The sequence below is a fragment of the Sinohyriopsis cumingii genome, unplaced genomic scaffold (assembly GCF_028554795.1).
Source record: "Sinohyriopsis cumingii isolate HCF-2022 unplaced genomic scaffold, ASM2855479v2 utg000131l, whole genome shotgun sequence".
Taxonomy (NCBI): Eukaryota; Metazoa; Mollusca; class Bivalvia; order Unionida; family Unionidae; genus Sinohyriopsis; species Sinohyriopsis cumingii.
In genome coordinates, this window is record NW_028315872.1 from 2368676 (window position 1) to 2381288 (window position 12613).

The 12613-nt window shown below is 33.3% G+C and overlaps 1 protein-coding gene across 1 annotated transcript in view; it reads right to left on the bottom strand.

Moving 5' to 3' along the window:
* The window catches only part of LOC149774817 (uncharacterized), a 296842-nt gene extending 286919 nt beyond the window's left edge, over nt 1-9923 (bottom strand). Inside the window, exon 1 of the mRNA XM_089944712.1 lies at nt 9551-9923. The gene's annotated coding sequence lies outside the window, so the exon portion shown is untranslated. The remainder of the gene's footprint in view (nt 1-9550) is intronic.
* Nucleotides 9924-12613: the final 2690 nt, after the last annotated feature.

Below are 12613 nucleotides of genomic sequence, written 5' to 3' on the forward strand. Positions count from 1 at the left end.
TTATTTTCCTAAACTTGTTTAACAACTTTCATTACTATTTTAAAAAATTTAAAATAACAAATGAATCCGAATTTTCTTCCTTATTATTATTATCTACGCCTGAATCAGAATATGAAGAAACATGTTGTGTTAATAGTGATACATGTAATTATTGTGGTGAGAACTCAATGTTAAGCTTCCTTCATTTGTGCATACTATATTTGAGTGACGTTTGTATAACCACTGGAATATTTCAGCATGCTGTAGGTGTCACTGTTTAAAGGTACACATATTTCCAATGAAGAAAAACAACTTGCATTGCGGCCAGTTACAATATTTAATAACCAAAAACTGACTGACAGAGTTTAGGGACTTGTGGATTATGACATTTTACTTGACAGAAATTCAGGTAAAGTGTGCTTCGATTGAGAAGCACACGGACTTTCCAATTCCTCCATTTTAATGAATATATTTAAAGTATCAATATGGAAATATTCACTGTCATATTGAATTAAGTATGTCAGGCCCTAGGTAAAAAAAGATCATGAAAATATTGACTCACCGATTCCGTAAATTATGCCAGACCTTAGGTAATACAAGAGTAATACAATAAGTATGTCAGACCTTATGTAACAAAAGAGTATGAAAATATCAGTCAATGATTAATAAAAGAGTATGAAATTAATCATTAACATATTCTGTTACGCAAGTCAGACTTTAGGTAAGAAAAGGGTATGCAAATATTCACTGACATATTCCAAAGAGTATTTAAGGCCTTAAGTAACAATGCAAATTTTCACTGACACATATTCCATTAAGTTTGTCAGACCTTCGATAACAAAACAATATGAAAATATTCAGTAACATGTTCCATTAGGTATGTCAGACCCTAAGTAACAAAAGAATGTGAAAATATTCACTGACATATTGAATTAAGAATGTCAGACCTTAGGTTATAAAAGAGTATGAAAATATTCACTGGCACAATCCATTAAGTATTTATGACCTTAAGTAATACAAGAGAGAGAGAGAGAGAGAGAGAGAGAGAGAGAGAGACGTAAGTTTGTGATGGCAACGACACCATCCATTTATATTATATTTGTAATTTCATAGTATATAAGCATTAATTACGATATGTTTCATCCGGGTTTTTATTGCTAGAAAAAGTTGACTGTTAATATTGAATATTTGGAGATTAGTGGTACGTATATATATATATATATATATATATATATATATATATATATATATATATATATATATATATATATCTCCGCGGATGGGGAGGTTAGTGGTGGGTGTCAATACTGTAGATGGGGTGATAGATAGTATTGGGTGTCAAGAGTGTGGATGGGGAAGTTAGCGCTGGGTGTCAATACTGTGGATTTGTAGTCAGTGGTGGGTGTCAATACTGCAGATGTGGAGAGAATGTTCGATGTGTGAATACTTTAGATGGGGAGATTGTTGATAGGTATAAATACAGTGGATGATGATTTATTGGTGGCTGTAAATACTGTGGTTGGGGAGGTTAGTGGTGGCTATAAATAATGCTGATGGGGATGTTAGTGATGGCTGTAAATACTGTGGATAGAGTGATTGGTGGTGGAAGGTAAATATCATACATGGATCGGTAGTAGTGGGTGTAAATATTGTTGATGGGGAAGTTTGTGGTGCATATAAATACTTTTGATTGGGAGACGATGTATGTATAGCTGTGAATAGGGAGTTTCTTTACGGGTTTAAATACTGCCAATGAGTGCTGCTATGAAAGCGTTATCTAATCCAATTGACTTCACATTCACAGGAAACGACATGTATATTATATTTTCCATATAATCGCGCTTGTTGAAAATGAACAACTTTCTGTGCATTAAATGACCTAACTGTGTGTTAACTGTCATATAATACGTGATCATTTGACCGATTGAGATTGTACAACGCCCTGTCCATTCAATAAAGTGTTTGAAACACTGTACAAATTTGGATTTATTTACCCATGTATCATTAGGGGCACACAACTCGGTACGTTTAGTAAACATGGTATGAGTAAGCGTAGGAGTGTGTGTGATCAGTACAAAGTTATTCTAAATTTCATACACTAATATGAATGAGCGTACGAGTCTGTGTATTCAAAACGTTATTCTAAATTTCAAACACTGATTTGAGTAAATGTTCTAGTCAGTGTATTCAGTACAACTTTATTCCAATTTGATACATTGATAGGTGTGAGGCAACTGTCATTTAATGTGTGAACATACGAGTGACAAACTGTACAACTCTCTATCTAGAGGATGACCTTCCTCGATATTATAGCCCGCTGGGAGTGGAAAAATAGAATTTCAACAGAGAACTGAGCAAGAATAATGGGAAGAAAATGCAATACGAGCCCCCTTAGGCAAGAAAAAAAACAAATTTAATCAAAACAAATTGATATCGGCAATTCCAATTCAATCTAAATTATGTCAACAGAATTTCATAGGAATAAATAATTTGGATTTATTTCATCATAGTAACCAGTAGTGAAAAAAGTGCAATGTCCACGATAAATTGCATCACCTTCCTCCCTTGACCGTGTATCAACGTCTTCCTGTTTCCTCAAGTCTTCCTATTATCTACGCTTCACACTATCCTGGACTTCCTATTACTTTATTCTGAACTCGTCACTTCTTTTCCTTGGAGTTCCGTCTTCGGACTGTCCCGTCTCTCCTCAGAAAGCTGTTCCTTAATGCTGTTCTCTTTTAGAAATTGTGTGTCCTAGTACTAAACCCTGTCTTCTTACAAGACAGTCACCTGGTCACCTTTGCATCTATAAATCTCGTAAAATGTCAGTGTCCCGAAGTTAACCTATGTATCATGTACAATTACAGTACTTGTTTCAGGTCGTCAAGCCAAGTATTGTTACTATATACAAAACCAACCAATCATTGTAGAGAAATCGCATGCACGTGACAAGAAGCTGTGATATTAATAGTCGACCTTACAAGGCAAGTGTTTGGTTGGTATAGACAAAAAATCGTAATGTCTAATCGAGATATTTAAAATGAATTTAGTTACGACATCAATATCTCGTTCATCCGTTTTACTTGGACACACAGTAAGGCTATTTCTGCTGTTGCAACTACAACAGTACCCCTACTTTTTACTAGTATTACCACTACTGCTGCTACTACCCTACAACTATTACAACTACTGAACTGTTGATGCCACTACTGATATCACTATTTTATAGGTGATGAGATGCTGTTGGTTTATTTTCACAACTAGATGTATTCATTCATTCATTCATTCATTCATTCATTCATTCATTCATTCATTCATTCATTCATAACAGGGGAATGATAGAGACAGAAGGAAATGACCCAAAATACAAATCACCAACTCATATATAAATAATCTGAATAATTTCCTTGCTTTTATAAATTATTCTATACCGTTCCGACGCTATCCGATAATAAAGTCTCACATATCATGGGAAGTAAATTTGGCTTTCCCCTATTTGCTAATTGGTACTAATTACGTACAACTCGATGGATCGACTAAGGTAAGCTATTCAAGCTAGAAGGTATTAAGCTCCACTTCTAAGATCAAACTTGTCCACTCTGTGTTAAGATCAAACTTGTCCACTGTGTTAAGATCAAAACTTTTCCACTCTGTTAAGATCAAACTTGATAACTCTGTGTTAAGATCAAAACTGTCCACTGTGTTAAGATCAAAATTGTCCACTCTGTGTTAAGATCAAAATGGTCCACTCTGTGTTACGATGTTACATAATCCTAATCTTGATGGCGTTGTCTATAGACAATATTCATTCGGATTAGCTTGAGACTCCTCGCCAGGCTAACCGGTGAATGATTGATAAATAACATGAATGAGGCATTAATTGCATTGAGCAGACACATTTTGTGTTACTAAATATGTAAATATCGACTCTTGTGTAAACAATTAACAAGAATGTAAATTTGCTTTAGAATCTAATGTAATTGTAAATGCAAAATCTTTTTTGTTTGATATAAATATTTTAGTATAGCCAATCATCGGAACGATTGGCAAGACAGTAGAATTCAGGAGAAAATATATTTTGCATGACAAAAAAATATTTATCTCTCGTATTTAAATATTACTGCACAGTGAAACACAAAATAAGGGCTGCATGATACATAGTCACTATCAGTACGCAGCAATATCCATGTAAAAATAAAAAGACACGGAACTAGCACATTTTCTTTTTATAAAAAATTTATTACGCAGTTGTTGCACTAAGTCAGTGAACCAGTTGATATGTGTAAGGGATACGCAAAACACAAAACACGGGCATGGAGTATATATAAATATCTAATACAGAAAGCACGTCCCTACCCGGCGCCTCTTGTCAGTCAAGAGTGTGTAACTGGTGAAGTTGAGATATAAGTATCCCTAAGGACACTGACGTGGACATTCTGCAAACGTTTCTGATAAAGGTCTTATTTTAAATGTTTATGCACACATTAACGATAGCAAACTAAAGATTTCAATAAAATATTAGTTATAGAAATAAAACACAGTTAATATATATATATATATATATATATATATATATATATATATATATATATATATATATATATATATTCTTTCTTATATATATCATAACGAAGTCTTGTATAATGAATGAAATAGTATCAAGAAAGAGAAAGAAAAAGTCAGTCACCTTTAAAACGAATGTTCAGCTTGAAGATAAATAGGGGGATGATCAAAAGAAATGTAAATGGAGTTATCATAAATTTTCGTGATTATAGATTTTAAGGCGGTACAAATGAAGATCTGCATATTTTGTTCAATGACAGTGAACCCTGTCTGAGGACGATTATAGAATACAATCTGACAATTTGGTTCTGTACTGTTACACCTACAGTCCAGGAAACGAACCACACTGGAGGTAGGGCAAGTTTAGTATAGACCTTTTAAATACAACATGTGTAAATTTATTGAACAGATATTACAGTTTTTGATATGCCTTTGAACGTTTGTCGAATATGTTACATATAAACGTCTTACAATGTTTGACATTGCTAAACATTTAATATTGCACATAATTGTTACTAACCGTTCAGATCCAACACATAGATGGATTAGCCTGGACGAGTTGTGATTCTGAAATTCCAGGGTGCCAGAATTAAAGTCTAAAATTGTGACTAACACAAATCGAAATATCTGAGTTCAGCATACACGATATCGTGCCAGAAGCACCGTCTAAAACTGAAACTAACACAAATCGAAATATCTGTGGTTGGGCACACCTGCCATTGTGTAAGAGACATCGTCTAATATTGAAACTAACAAAAATAGGAATATTTCTGAGTACAGCGCACCTGATATCGTGCTAGAGGCAGCGCGCACTTGGTTACAATACCACCACTGTACATCGCCACAGGAGACATGGTACTCGACATAGTATCGTCAACGTGTTCTAGAGACAAAACAACGCAAAAGTAACAAGCATTGATTCGGTTTAGAACATCATCTTTTTGGAAATACATAGAGATGAAAACACATTCATGTCTTTGTTTCACATTAGATGAACACTAGGAATAAAAGAAATTATTAGAAAACGAACTGTTTTGAAAACGTAGAATGAGAGAGTCTAGAAAGGCATTAACGGTAAAGGAGAGAGTGCCTATCTATTTCTCTGTAGCTGAAGTACTGATTAAGACAACACACAATCCTTCTTTTACGATGGGGCGAGGGAGATGTGGATTGAGACCGAGTATTGGGATGACAAATCCAATTATGACTGTATGGCGTAAAATGTACCATTAGTACCAGCGTCATATACACCTATATTTTGTGCTTCGTGGGCATGAAAAAATTCTTTCACGCACTAGATAAATGTGTGCGTGTACATGCCAAAGCACATGATACAAGCTTTGTGTTTTTAATGTTACTATTCTATGGCCGTAAGGTAAACGAAAGAAAAGAGCGAAAACCAACAGGTTTAGATGAATACAACAAGAAATGTAATTCCCTTGAATACAAATGAAACTTTCCAAGAACTTACAGTATTGTGAATTAAATCCCAAGCAGCCCTAAATTTTCTATCAGCAGTCTAAAAGTACGGAATGACCTGTATGAATTCCACTGGCTTTCCTAATAAATTCCAATCATATATGTGCTGATGTGATAATAGTCTTTAAATGTACTAATAACATTAATTAATCAACGTGATATCATCCGACATATCCTTCAATGAATTCACAATAATTCTAAAATAGTGCTTTAATCCTATTGTAAACTAGCACTTTGTAAATGTACAGTAAATAATTTAAATAAATCCTCTCTAACTGTAAGTGAACACAACTAAACGACTGATTTCACAAGAGAGATGTTAAGATAGGAATAAATAACTAACATGTAAACAGTCCTGATATAAAACTTCATACACAATAAAAATACAATCATAATGGTCAAAACTTCATTTCCAGAAAATTCAAAGTCGGAAAGAAGGTCAGGTCATTCACTTAAATTTAGTAAGTTACCTTGCAAAGATCAGGTAGACCATGTTTTTCTAAGGACAATACCAATGTCCTGAACTCAAATCCAAGTAACATGTTTACTAAAAATGACGTTAGTTAGATAGGCCGAAAATCCTACCCTCTATTAAGGACAAAGGTCAATAACAACTGATATACCCATAACGAGGATTTAAGCAATTAAGTGTTTGAAACGTCACTTTGTTCATTAAATCAACTGCAAATGGAATTTTTGTATGCTATTGTAACGAAGATCCAATATTAACTAAAATACTACCTTCTCATTGGCCAACTGAAAATAAGTTATAAATATATACAGGACGTCATTTTCTTTTAACCAATGAGCGAACAGTATTCCATTCAGCGCGTTGTTCTTGCATATCATGCGGGCGCGATCAGGGCCATGTCGAGCGGTACCGTGGGAAAATGATTTGGCATTCCTTAAAGGTATGATATTAAGTCAAACTTTTAGTATACATTGGAATGCCTGAGCTAAATATCGGTACCAAATTTATTAAAGTCACCGGCCATACTCCAACTTTTTCCTATTTATATCAGATTTGCATTACATGATTAAAAATAGTGATACTCGCAACAAAAAAAATAGCAAAAAAAAATATATTATCAAGTGTAAAGAAGAAATAATAATTTAATTACTCGAAATAGAAGTATACAACGTTGTTACTTCACCTTAGTTACGATTTCCCACCTATAGATGACGCAAACGGAAATGACGTACATTTATCCCTACAAGACAAAGTACATGCTTCTTGTTGTCGAAAAATAAAGCACTATAAACTATGGATAGGGAATATCTATGATGAAACTAATGAAAACTAATTTACTGTTCAGCCTTATATCGGTATGCGTGCACGACGCACTAGATTCAAAACTGTTCCATTGTTTCAATTTATTTTGAAAATTCCCGTTAATAGAGGTAAAAAGAATCAATACTGGCTTCCCTGTGTCGGCAGACTTTATATTTAAAAAAAAAAAATGAAAGAAATCGGCACACTTAAAGGAACCAAAAACTTGACTTCCTTTTGTCGGCCGACTTCAGAAGAAAATATCGACACACTAAAAAGATACCAAAGTCAATTTTCCGGGGTTGGTTTGCATTGTAATAAAATAATCTATGTAATTAATATCCTGTCGGTAAGTTTAAACAATGAGTTTATTGCTCCATGCCAGTTGTGTTTTTCACCCGGGCTTAAATTTGTTTGCCATATTTAATCATAATTGATGTTTGAAGGGCAAAGATTATACACAATAATAATTTGCTTTAATAATACTTTTATAATCCATGCGGGCAAAAAGAGTATCATTTGCACTCACATTAAATGTATTTTAAAATAATTATTTTTTTTATCTGCGAGATACCGACTTATAGTCAACCTGGATACAATACAAGCTGGGTCAGTTTGCAATAAGTAACTTATCATGCGTAAATGGCAGGTGCCTTCAAGCAATCGGGTGATACTTTCGTCTCATTTATAATTTTGTTATTTCACATAAGTGATACAAACTACACTAAGGATGAATACGCAAGCCGGCATCCGCTACATATACTGATTTCATGATGAAAAGAGAAGGAATATATGATAACAATGCAAGTTTAATTTCTTTCACTTTATTTTCAAACAAGTGTATGTTTATCAATTTATTTTGTACCGTGGGGGGGGGGGGGGGGGGGCACAAATTAAACACAAATTTATTTCCTTTCTAATTTGTACGGAATAATGGAGCAACTATAATTGACGATATTGACCAGTAATGACAAGCTTTCAATTTACGCGCGCAAACACTAAGACAACTTGAAAAACAAATAAACACAATAAAATTAACTGGTAATAGCTTCATATTGCAGCAACTAAAGACTGACAAAATGCTCAACATTATTCTCTCTCTCTCTCTCTCTCTCTCTCTCTCTCTCTCATGTGTTATCTAGTATGTATTGTATGCAGCTGTGTTACAACGTAAAACCTAAAATTAAGTATATTTGTTATAATATCTCATGTACACTACCCTTAGCAAAATGTATACGTATTTTGTAGAATATCTGTTACGTATTTTTGTTTTATAAATGATTATTGATAATTTGACTGAAAGACTTAAACTGAGAATGTCGTTGTGCAGATGCATATATTTGTTGCATAAAAAATGTATATAAATATTTTAATTAGAACAAACAAGATATGTCAGTTTGTGTTTTTTTCTCATAAATATGTACGTTACGAAGTATGATTATTTTCTTTCAAAGAATATCAAAATAGTTTGTTTAAATTTAGTTTTTTTCCTTAAAACCTATCTTACATAGCATCTACTTTTTTGTTGAAGAAAAAGAACGTACAAACTATTGTTAAGTTTGGCCGAATTGTACTTCGAGTTGGGCCGAATTGTCTTTTGGCCAAATTCACTATAATCCGTCATAAATGATACAACTTTCCCATCCCTCCCCTATTTGATCCCACAGATTAAATCCACTTTTTTCTGATAAACATGGTTTTTCGGAAAAAAGAAAGAACGATTTTTCCCATCATCGCTCTTTTGATTACATCCGTATGCAACACAGTGCATCATATTTGCTGTACAAAAGTACGATCGTACGCTATATCACATAGACATTTACGTGGGGAAATTAAGCACTTGAATGGCTAGGTTGAATAGAAGGGATAAATATACGTCATATCCGGTTTTGGCACGCGGAAACTACCGATTGTTTACGGAGATTGCCGAATATTTTTTCATTTTATAAAGCGGAGTTTTAAGTCTAATCAAACATTTTTATGGTGTGCATGCATAACCATTGCGTTTTGTTTATAACTATAATAATATTTCACGTTTGTACAATAAAGGTGGCCGGTGACCTTTAAGCTACGTAGCTTGTAATGTAAGCATTTATTCTTAAATAGGTCGCGCCAGCAAGAAGAGAAATGTCCTCTATTGTAGTTATTATATAGTACCTGTATTACATGTCAATTTTAAGCAACGATACGAGCCCCTGTAATTGAGTGTTGTTGCGCTGTATGTGATGTTGAAATCATATAAAGAAGAATGGTACTTACAAAATCCCTCAAAATGTAAGCTTCCTCAAATATCCTGTGTATTCTTCTCGATGATTATGCCCGGCAAAATCCTATTGCTATACACTTATCCACCAATCACTGCAGAGAATGTTGCTTCACTATTTACTAATGCAACGATGCAGCGGTGACTCTTAACTTTTACGCATTGTGACGGTCAGGAGATGACTTAATATATCAGTTCGTTAAGCTAAATTCATCCACAGACTGCGCTTGTTTTCAAATTCAGAGAAAAACTAAATAAAGTCATAAGCTGAAATGCTGTACAAAGAAGCTATCTTTTATCAAAATTTAACATGTAAACTGTTTAAAAAAATGAAAAAATCCATTCAATGCAGTGACGGCTTTACTAGGAAATCTAAAGTTATAAACGTTTACGGAGAGCCCATGTGACCACACAAACGGACACGTCATCGCTGTATATGGGCGGGTTAGAGATCGCTAGATAATAATAATGCTTCCTGCAGTGCGAGAAATATCTGAGATAGTGAGAAGTCTTTCGATTCTCTCTCTCTCTCTCTCTCTCTCTCTCTCGTCTTGTCAGTTTCGGAAAAATATTATTTTGTTAGCTTAAAAAAAATCAGTCAGGCGACTTTCTTCCGATTTTTTTTATGTCAATCACTTCAAGTAATATATCTGATATCCTACGTAAAATATGTACGAGAACTGTCTAAGGATAAGTTCTCGTTCTCTGGCGTTGACTTAGGAATGAGTTACAGCGACGTTTTCGTTTCTACGTTCTTACCATTGGCTGCGTAAGTCGCTCTTTCACTATGCCCAATTTAGCAAAGTTGGGTATATTCCGGACTGTCTAATGTGTTTATGCCTCTCAGGAGGTAGACACAAACATAGTAGACACAAGCATAGTTGTTTCTGCAATCCTGAAAGTTTTCTTCTTTTCATTTCAGTTATGAAATTATTTTATTCTTTTACATTGTATTTTTTGCCACTTTGTAGAGTTTAAACTCTCGCATTAACAGTCTAATAGTGGAAAATTTGTATTGAATTCATACGCAATGATACGAGTATTATTCATATTGATGTGAATTCATACGCAATGATACGAATATTATTCATATTGATGTGAATTCATACGCAATGGTACTAGTATTATTTATGTTGGGTTCCTACTACAGTTAGAGTATATCATGGACACATTTTGATTATTTATTACTTATTTTCAGAATTGTATTTAATATTTCTAATACGGCAATTCTATATAAATATGAAGTTGGTAGTCATTAATGCTTTGAGCATAGCATTGTTTGCTGGTTTTTATCCATGATGTTATTTTGTAATCGACCGTAGTCCAAAATTAAGTTAATGGTCTACCAAACAAGTGACATTGACATTTTAAACAACATACTACATATATAATATTTCTCTTTCATTATAGATTAAATATTCAGATCATTATTATTTGAGGCAAACTTGTTTATTTGAATCTGAGTTTAGGACATTAGTTTTTCACGGTTTCTGATATGACCAAGATTTGATGGATAGGGGTAGCATTAGAAGCCTTACACTGAAAAAAAAAAGAGTTATCCCAGTTATAGTTCTCCTTATTCCAAAATGACCTAGAATCTTTCTTACTAGTAAATGGATGTAGACCATAAGCTGTATCCTCCAAACATAATGACTTTGTAAATATGTTAAATGTTATGTTGGTTTTATACTTTGTAAATATGTTAAATGTTATTTTAGGTTTATACTTTGTAAATATGTTAAATGTTATTTTAGGTTTATACTTTGTAAATATGTTAAATGTTATTTTAGGTTTATACTTTGTAAATATTTTAAATGTTATGTAGGGTTTATACTTTGTAAATACGTTAAATGGTATGTTGGGTTTATACTTTGTAAATACTTTAAATGTTATGTTGTATTTGTACGCTGATGACACTTTACGTTTCGCTGAACATCCTGCTGACATGCAATATATTATTAGATGCTTGGTATATATTGCAATAACTGGAAACTTACAATCAATATAAATAACACAAAACTGTTTTTATTTGGTTCAAGAAAGAAGCATATATACAAATTTAAGATAAGCAGTGCCGATATTGATGGTGTAGATAAAAATATGTAGTTTGGTCTTATATTTCACAAAAATAGAAAGATCTTCAATGGTCTGAATAAATTAGCATCCATAGCAACTAAATTGTTTATTTACTTCAAAAGCGGAAACACAATTTAGATTTGACTACTGATTGTCAGCTAAAACTGTTCGATCCAACCATTGTACCAATGTTAACATATGTTCGCAAATTTGGGATTTTTGAGACCTGATATAGTAAACAAAATAATCTTTCTTTCCTCAGAAGTATATTGAACATCAAAGTGATACCCCTCTATATATGGTATACGGCGAACTTGGCCATTCCTCCTTTCATCATTAACATTAAGATTTACATGACAAACTATTAGGCTAGATTTCTTAGTCGTTATAAAGAACAGCTATATTACCGTATGTATATTTTCTTATACGAACACTATGGTGATAACTATTATGACAATAAATAGTCCCTTGAAGTAAAATTTACACGTTGGTGATAACACCTGACAATAAATGGTCCCTTCAAATAAAATCTACACTTTGATGATAACTCCTGACAATAAATGGTCCCTTCAAGTACAATATACACTTTGGTGATGACTCCTGCCAATAAATGGTCCCTTGAATTAAAATCTATATCAAATGATGCTGAGTTAAACGACGTATGGAGTAATCACGGTTTTGTGTGTATTAAATGGTTAACAGATTCAATAGAGCAAGGACTGAAGATCAGTACATTCAAGCCCGGGTAGCTAATGAATGATCTTAATGTTAAAATTACGGGTTATTTACAACTGGTTTGAACTTAGAAAAGATCTATTTCTCTTTACCAAAAATATACATCTAATAACATAATTAAATTTGCAACTGAAAACCATAGTTTTTGCAATGAATATGGTAGACGGGCTAATGTTTCCTATAATGAAATATATTGCTTACTCGATCAGTCTCAAGAAATAGGGGATGAATATCATTATTTCTGTTTT